We start from the raw sequence: 8,767 nt of genomic DNA, 5'->3' as shown, positions 1-8,767 counted from the left end.
GCTGGTTTCATGACCGAAAAAGCTGAAACTGTCTGTAACTCAGGTATCTGCACCTCGAGCCATTTTACTTAAGGCACTTCCTTCCCTATTCATTAGTGTATCAAACCTGCCAAATTCTTCAACCTGGCCATTTTGTAAAACCACTATCATGTCACAGTCTCTAATGGTGTTCAAATGATGAGCTATAGCTTAGTAATAACTGTGGATTTCTTCAGTTTCTCACGCACTACATTCCAAATTGTTTGCTCCGTGTCTGGATCCACGTGTGCAGTGGGCTCATCTAAGATGACGATCTTGTTTTGTTGCAACAGCACACGAGCCAAACAGATGAGCTGTCGTTCTCCTACACTGACATTTGCGCCATGTTCCAACAATTCGTGATCAAGCTGTCCCCCGAGAGTTCCCACCAACTCTTTCAGCTGCACATCCTCCAAAGCTTGCCAGAGATCTGCTTCATCAAATTGTCCTAGAACATCGAGGTTTCTTCTTAGCGATCCACTGAAAAGGACAGGACTTTGGCCGAGAACGGATATGTACCGCCGAGCCTCTTGCAAGTTGAGATCCCTTATATGAATCTTATCGATAACGATGTCTCCATGGGCATCTGGCATGCGCATAAGAGCTGCTACAAAGGACGACTTCCCAACTCCCGTGCGGCCTGCAACGCCAGTCTTTGCTCCTCCTTTGATGTTAAGATTGATTTTCTTCAGCACTTGAGGTCCTCCCGGATAGTAGGTCATTGATACGTCTCGGAGGGTGATATTTCCTTCGCTAGGCCAGTGTTCAGGGGGAAGTTGCGACACATGGTATCCAGGCTCAGAGTCCAGTTTGGTGTACGTCATAACTCTTTCAACGGACGTCATGTAATTCTCGACATCTGATGTTTTCTTCACCGTGTATTGGGTCAGTTCCATAATCTGAGTAACGTAAACAAGAGCAAGTCCGGCAAAAGCTGGTTGAAGAGAAAACAAAGCGTTTGTTTATTTGTTAATGTACCGTTTCAGAAAGCTTTTTGCGTAAACTAACTGCAGAAAGTCGCTGTTTCAAAACAGATTTCTAACTCAGAGAACTACAAGAACTCATTGATGCCGGTACAAGACTGAAATAAAACTCAAGTACAAATCTTTACTCATGCAGTCATCGTAAAGGGGCACTTAATGTTATCGGAGCTCAGTAACTTTGCGTCTGGATAATCTTAACATTAGATTAAAAGTTCAAATGAATGAAGCGGATAAATATAAAATGTTAACAAGTATCGGACTCTGAACCAGCAGTGTCAAACGAAGCCCGGAAGAAGCTCCACGCACGGTCATCAAGGGAGGGGGCGTGAAGGATAGGGGCGGGGGGGGGGGGAGGGAGGTTATCCTTGTCATGGTATTAAGACTACTGGCCTTAGGCAACATTGTCTTGATAGTAGCAGACACTACGATTAGTAAAGCGTCGTTCCGGGTGCCAGAGAAACAGAATTATTTATGTATGATTGGATACCTACCAGCATCTTGAGATATTAAAACTGCCGCTATAGCCACTAAGCCGATTAATGGGGACGCGAGGAGATCCACGTGCACACCCAGCCATCTTCCACTTGCCATCACCATGATATAAGACTGATTGTAAACATCCAGATATCTACAGGGAGGAACAGTTAGAAATTAAAACCATAATATCTAATATCGGGGATCGGAGGAGCTTCAGGGAAAAAAAAACGAGCCTGGTTCTCAGAACTCATCTGGGTCCATTAAGCCACGAAGCAACAGGCACAATCAATTACCGCGGTAAAGATAGAGGGGTAGCATCTGAGGTTCCCAGCCAACAAAAAATCGGCTGCGGGACAGATATTTCAAAGAACAATTCCGTTGTGACTCCTGGAGTCAGGAGAAATACCGTGCTCAGTAGTTTTCTAGCAAAAGGCGACTAGGAACCATAGATGAGCTGATACTGGCCCGATTTCCCCCTTTCCTTTACCAGCGTTTTGGCAGGTTTTGACAACAATTCGACTGTACGCAATTATTTACACTCTTAAATAAAGAAAGGTGCGAAGAGGATTACCAGATTAAAATAAACTTAATATTACCGAATTGATTATCACGATTATACCTGTGAAACTGATCCACAAAAGCTCTTTGTCTTCCTCTTGTCCGAATCGTGTCCAGTCCATTCAGGGTCTCAGAAAAGTGAGAGAACACTGGACTTCGACAGGTCGACTCCATCCTTTTCAGCTCTCTGGACGTCGTCAAGTAATACTTTGAGATGTACGTTACCAACACTGCCAGAGGAACCACAACAAACAGTGTCCAAGGATTTATGACAATGGGTACAAGAATGGATGTGAAAATCAGAGGAACTAACTGAAGTGACCTCAAGAACGTGTTGGGTAGCACCTCATCCATGCAGCCTACGTCTTTTGAGAAGCGATTCATGATTCTTCCCACAGGATTAGAATCAAAGAAATGAACCGGAGCTTGTAGAACGGCCACAACCATTTTATCATGAAGTCTTTCAGAACATCTCAGAGAAGCCAAAAGAAATCCATGAGCTCGCACGAAAGCAAGCACAAAAGATGCACCAACGAGATAACCATAGATTGTTAGATTTCTTCGGTCTTTCTGATCATTCGGGAGTTGCCTCGTCAATATCGAAACTCACACGTCAGGAGAAACTATCATTGCTGAGGAAAAACGAGACAAGGTCGTTTAGTAGAGAGATGGTTGTTGTAATCAGACATCCATCAGTTAAGAGTACGTACAGGCGGTGCACGGTTTTGATGAAAAGACTCGTGGCCGTTGTAAGGAGATCATACCGTAAATTTTAAAGACCTGTTTGAACTCAATATACCGAAATAGTGTAATTTTCATAAGCTAATGTAGACCCATTGGCTGAAAAGGTCCTTTGGGTCGACTAAAATAATTCCTCGATACGCCTAGTTTGGTCCAAATTGTACAATAATAGCTGAACAAAATAGGCTGGCCTTTATGTTTCTGACAAAACGTTACAAGGGCGTAGCTAGGAGGGTTGGTCCTGGGATGCCCGTAACCCCCCTTTTGTAAGCCTTTTTTAAGCAAACAACCTACACCAGGTGGCGAAAACGGTGGAGGTCAACATAGCAATCTGGTAAGTACCCTCACTTTGACAAAGTGTGACCCTCCCCCCCACCCCTTTGAAAAATTCCTGGCTACGCCCCTGAGTTATGAAGACTTAGTATACTTTTTAATGCCACTTATAGGCCTTTAATATTCCTAAGGTGCTCCATTTCAGGTTATTCGTAGATGACTTCAGGAAGGTCTAGAGAGAGCCAATCTTGCGATGTGTATTTTTCTCACGCGGGTAACAGAAGATACTAACCACGAATTTTATTTCTCGAGGAAAGATTACCTTCCGAAGAACTGGCTGCCATGTCTAAAACTAAATCGAGAGGGATTACCTTGGAAAAAAAGGCCTTTAAAGGGATTAACCCTCTTATTCTTCATCCTCTCTTGACCTGGTAATGGAATGCAAAGAATTGGTTCTTGAAGTTCTTATTTTGTTTCGGTCAAGGGTCATCACTTTATTTTAATCACCTCAAATTAACCTGAGAAATCAAAGAAATGCAACCACATTTCACGCCACGTTTTTGCTCCTTAAAATGATTTAGGGACCGGAATTGTATTGTTCCTTCACAAGAAACCTTGCTAAACAACTGTGGAACACTTGTCTTTGACAAGTGACAAAAATGTACCGTTTCAGGGTGGACTTATTGAGACTTAAGTAACAAGGCATAAACAAACTATTCCCAAGATTGCCAATGGATGTAGCCCGCTTCTTAAGTAGTCCCAGTAAAGCTTAGATGACACCACTCCAGTTGTGCGATCTTCGTCCGATATTGGCTTCACTGGCCAAAGGAACCATTCTACCACCGTTCTCAGAGATTTTCCGTTCTTCTTCGTCTTCCTCCTCTACGCTGTTCTTCGACTCGTTTTCCTGCATCACTTTCTTATACAGTGGATCAGCAGTTGTACTGAGAATACCGTTGCTTTGTAGCTCAGTAAAACTTCCTTTCCCCAGTACGTAACCTTTGTACAGGACAATCACTTCGTCGGCTTCTTTCATTTGCTGTTCCTGATGGGAGGTTAATACTCGAGTTTTATCGCCCAGTAGCTCTTTGATGCACCTTTCAAAGATGCGTTTTCCAACTTTTACGTCCACAGCATTCAGAGGGTCGTCCAACAGGTGAATGCCTCCATCAGCGTAGACTTCGCGTGCTGAGTTGACTCTCGCCTGATGACCTCCACTCAAACACTGAAAACTGCACCGCGCTCTCCACCAATAGTTTGGTCGCCGCCGGGAAACTGTTTGATGTCTTCGTTGAGGGCGCATGCTTTGATTGTTCTGGCGTACTTGTGTTCATCGTATGGAGGACCAAACAAAATGTTCTCTCGTATAGTTCCGGAGAAGATCCAAGCTACTTGAGGCACGTAAACAAGAGAGCCTCGACAGCTAATTGCTCCGCTTGTATCCGAGACCTCGCCAGTGATTGCTGAGAGAAGAGTAGATTTTTCTCTGCCCACTGGTCCAGTGATGACGGTCAAACTTGTTGGTGATGCAGTAAATTGGATATCGTTCAGGATAAATTCGTCATCTCGATTAGTTTGCTTATACGTCAAATTGGATACACACAAAGCGAATGACTCGTCAATATCTTCCACCTCATTGTGATCAGCACCGTTTTCCTCAATATTCAGTTTTCTTTCTTCACTATTTGATTTGGTTAAGGTACTGTTGAAAACCCTAACAGCCGATGAAAAATTAACTATTGCAATTGTACATAAATAAAACTGAATCAACAAGTATTCTAAGCTTCGCCTATGATAATACAACCATAGAAGCGTTTTCCTGCTAAAATTAAAGTGCGGAAAGGTTATGGTAATCACTTAATGATCATCAATCCAATTTCTGCAATGACCCAAGTCGTTGATCGGGATTCTGTTATGTCACTCTCGACCAGTCCCGTGAGTAATGTCGAAACAAAAGATCATAATGGCTCTGATGTGGACATAGTTAATAGAGGGCTATGCTCAATTTTTCCTCGCGGTTTATTTACGTTCTCGCTAGACGGACTTTCTAACAAGCTAGAATTTACTAATCAGTTTGCTATCAGAACTCTAATGAATCTGCCCTAGTCAACTCCATATGGGGATCTACTTAATATAGTAAACATCAAGTCCCTGCAGCATCGCAGATACATGCAAGCCCTTATCCTTCTTTATAAATCTTTATTTATTACGGGGCCAAACTACATCTAGACTACGAGTAGTCCCTCTTTCGCTTAGTCCGTCGTGCGTGACGCGAAAGAAATTCGCGAGAAAAAAATGGCCGCGCGAAATCCTGGGGGCTAGGAGCGCGCGAAAGGAGGGACTACCGCCTAAGCCCAAGAGTTTGCCCTTTCACGGCCGAGTGATTTTTCGGTGTAGGATTTCTCATCTTGACGTCCTCTTTATATCGCCTGTTATCAATAGCCCCAGGAGATCTGAATAAAATTGCTCTACTCTACTCTTCAAGTAGCCAGGCAAAAACATATGCCGTGAGAAGTATATCTTCGTTCAGTGTTCGTTCAGCGAAACTGCCAAAGAAGTTTTAAAAAGAAGACGGCGAAAGAGGCCTCTTGTAACGATTTTCACTGCGTCTAAAAGTTATTGCGAAAATTTCAACAGAGTTTCAACCGAGAATTTACATTATACATTATACATTATACATAGGAGATCATCCAACTGCGGTGAAATGTTTGCCGATAGCAGCGGAAAATTTCAGGTGAATGTCCGGTTTCAAGTGAGAGGCCGGGTCAATCTTTCAAATGGACGGCAGAAAAAGGCCAAGCTCAGTGAATTTATAGTCGCTGACTTTAACAGACGATGCTGTTGAACGGCAAAATCACTAACACGCTCCCAGTCGGGTTGGAGGCAGAAAGCTCTGCCAAACAAAACACTGGATAAATTTAAATCTTTCCACAGCCTGTTGGCAGATTCGCAAGAACATCACGGCTTGCGAAGCTCGATTCCAACGCTTCGATTTGCTCCGGTTCCAAAACATTCCTGCAAGACGTCACAGGTATCTCGAATGTTGACAACACATTGTCAACGCTCCTAACATAAGCCAATCATATTTTTGCGTTGTGAGAGCAACGCATAATTCAAACTCTTGGGCTTAGACGGTAGTCCCTCCTTTCGCGCGCTCCTCGCCTCCAGGATTTCGCGCTGCCATTTTTTTCTCGCGGTTTTCTTTCGCGTCACGCACGACGGACTAAGCGAGAGGGACTACTCGTAGTCTAAACTACATCAAGGAATTGTTCTCCTTGCGTTCTAGCAATTATGACCTAAGAGGCTATTGTAAGCTTAATCAGCCTACCTTTAAATCAAAGTATTTGCATAAATCTTATCATTACATAACTTCACGTTTATGGAACAACCTACCTGACAATATAAGAGGAGCGTCCTCTCTTAGAATTTTTAATAATTTACTGAACAATGACGGTTAGCCTGACTACCGAGGCCAATTGTTGCTGTAATCTTTGTATTGATTAGTTTATGTATTTAAATTTTTATAGTCTAGTTTTTAAATTTTATAGTCTAGTTTTTAAATTTTAAATTTTATAATCTAGTTTTGTACTTTTATTGAATAGATAATATATTTAAATTTTACATTTTAATTTTAGCATACACGTTCACATTTAAACGAGCCCCAGGTTCACTGGTGAAATGTGTCTAAATAAAGCACTTACACACTTACTTAGTAAGCGAGAGAGGGACTACTCGTAGTCTGGCCGGGCGCCATCTGACTGTTCAATTCGAATGATCAGCACATCACAAACCCCTATTAAAATCCCAGAATAAATGGGAAACTAGGCGAGAAAATTATTTCTTGTCCTTGAAATCAGAGACTCTTCTAACCAAATAATAACGTCCCACAGTTAGCTGATTGAGACTGTTGAGGCTTCTAACCAGCTGAACTAGCCATGTAATAATTGTCCATTTTATATACAACCACACTCATATTTTCATTATACTGAATAATGAACATGATAGACTGGTGTTATGAACTTGTTAAATATACCTGTCTAGTCTAAAACTTGAAATCTGAAACAATGCTGTAACAGGTTACTCAATTAATCAATCGGGCGCGCAAAATGAAACAGAAATGCCTCCAAAAATTAAGAAAGGTTTTCAAGAGTGGCTTTGACGCTAAACATCATCATTCCTTAATTGATATTAGGGAAGGTACGTTTTTTATTGGGGGGTGGTGGGGGGGGGAGGGGTGGGTCGGGGTATTTTAGAAATTTTTTGCGGAAAACGTCGTGGCCCTCCCACTTCCCAGAATGGTTTGATGCATGACCCTTCACAAATACCTACACAAAAACATCTGACCCTCCCCCACCCCACCTCCTCCAAGACAAAAATAACCGGAAGTGAAAATAACTAACCGGATGAGTTACTTACATAACCGCGTCTGTGCACAAAGCAGTTAATTGCGTGGCGTGTGATTGCACGGTGAAAACTTGAAAATGGGCAAGGATGTGCGAGGAATAGAAAGAGGGAAATGCGCTTGTGGTGAATGCGAGGATTTCATGAGGTCAGATGGAGCAACTTGCTCAGATCAAGCGATTGTTTGAGGAAAGTGAACTAGTCAGTGAGGACAGCGAGGCTATTAGAAAGTTTTCAGATAAATACATTGTCCCCGAAAAGCTTGTCAGTCCCTCCTTTCGCGCACTCCTCGCCCCCAGGATTTCGCGCGGCCATTTTTTTCTCGCGGTTTTCTTTCGCGTCACGCACGACGGACTAAGCGAAAGAGTGACTACCCGTAGTCTATCCGGTTTTCCTCTCTCCTCAAAAACCAGCATTTCTAAATTCCAATTCGATCTGGATTATTGTCAGGCACGTTATCATGAGCCTGTGTTTGACATTAAATTTGCATTTACATTTACATTTTTTTACAACATTTTAAACTCTAGCATCAAGAGTGGCCTGGTATGCTTGGGAGGTTGTTACATAGAACGTGCACCCCCTGGGGTACTCCCTGTAATCGCCTATACGGGGAGGTTCCCCCCGAAAGGGATACCTTTTTCAGGCTTTAGGTCAGTATAACAGGGTAAAGAATTCAAATTCAAAATAATAAGAAGATTCTCCTTTTTTGCCAATTATACATAATACGGGCCGGTTATGAGCATGTAAAAAGAGTGCCTTTAAGGGTATAAGAAAGCGGAAGTCTTTCTGTATATAAAAGCGTGTCGAGGCGGATCCACCCCGTGTAAAACTTTGTATAGTACCTCTCTAGATCTTCCTGGGAGAGAGAGGTTGATCTAGTAGATTTGAAACGGTAGTAGATAAAAAACAAACTAGGTAACCAGAGTCCGGTTATTCCAAGCACGATTGAGTTAATCGAGAATTAAAACGAATTTTGATTTCGCTTTTGTAACTTTTCAGTAACGTGTTTTTATGGTATTCGCCCTTCAGTTAATTTTTCACTGGACTAGTCCCGGAATATACAAAAGAAAAGACTTGAAAACATTTTAATATTTAGGGGAAACATTATAATTAAAACTCAGAGTCGACGATCAGTCCCAGAGAAGAATCAGCGATCGGCGATCGAACAACCGGGCGCAGATTTGTAGCAAGAGAAGATCACAGCAAATAATTACGCAAGATCTGGCTTTATCCTAAAGTGGAGTTGGCAATTAAGGGACGCTCGAAAATTAAAATCTGTAACCGAGTATGGAAGATGAAATTAAAATGCGAGGAAG

The 8,767-nt window shown here is 42.4% G+C and overlaps 1 pseudogene; it reads right to left on the bottom strand.

Moving 5' to 3' along the window:
* Positions 1-5,210, bottom strand: LOC110046552 (ATP-binding cassette sub-family C member 4-like; annotated as a pseudogene).
* Between the last annotated feature and the right edge of the window lie 3,557 nt (positions 5,211-8,767).

Source organism: Orbicella faveolata, unplaced genomic scaffold (assembly GCF_042242905.1).
Source record: "Orbicella faveolata isolate gen_17 unplaced genomic scaffold, um_ofav_v1 contig_35, whole genome shotgun sequence".
In the NCBI taxonomy this organism is placed as follows: domain Eukaryota; kingdom Metazoa; phylum Cnidaria; class Anthozoa; order Scleractinia; family Merulinidae; genus Orbicella; species Orbicella faveolata.
The sequence above is the reverse complement of the archived record's forward strand: the minus strand, read 5'-3'. Positions and strand labels throughout refer to the sequence as shown.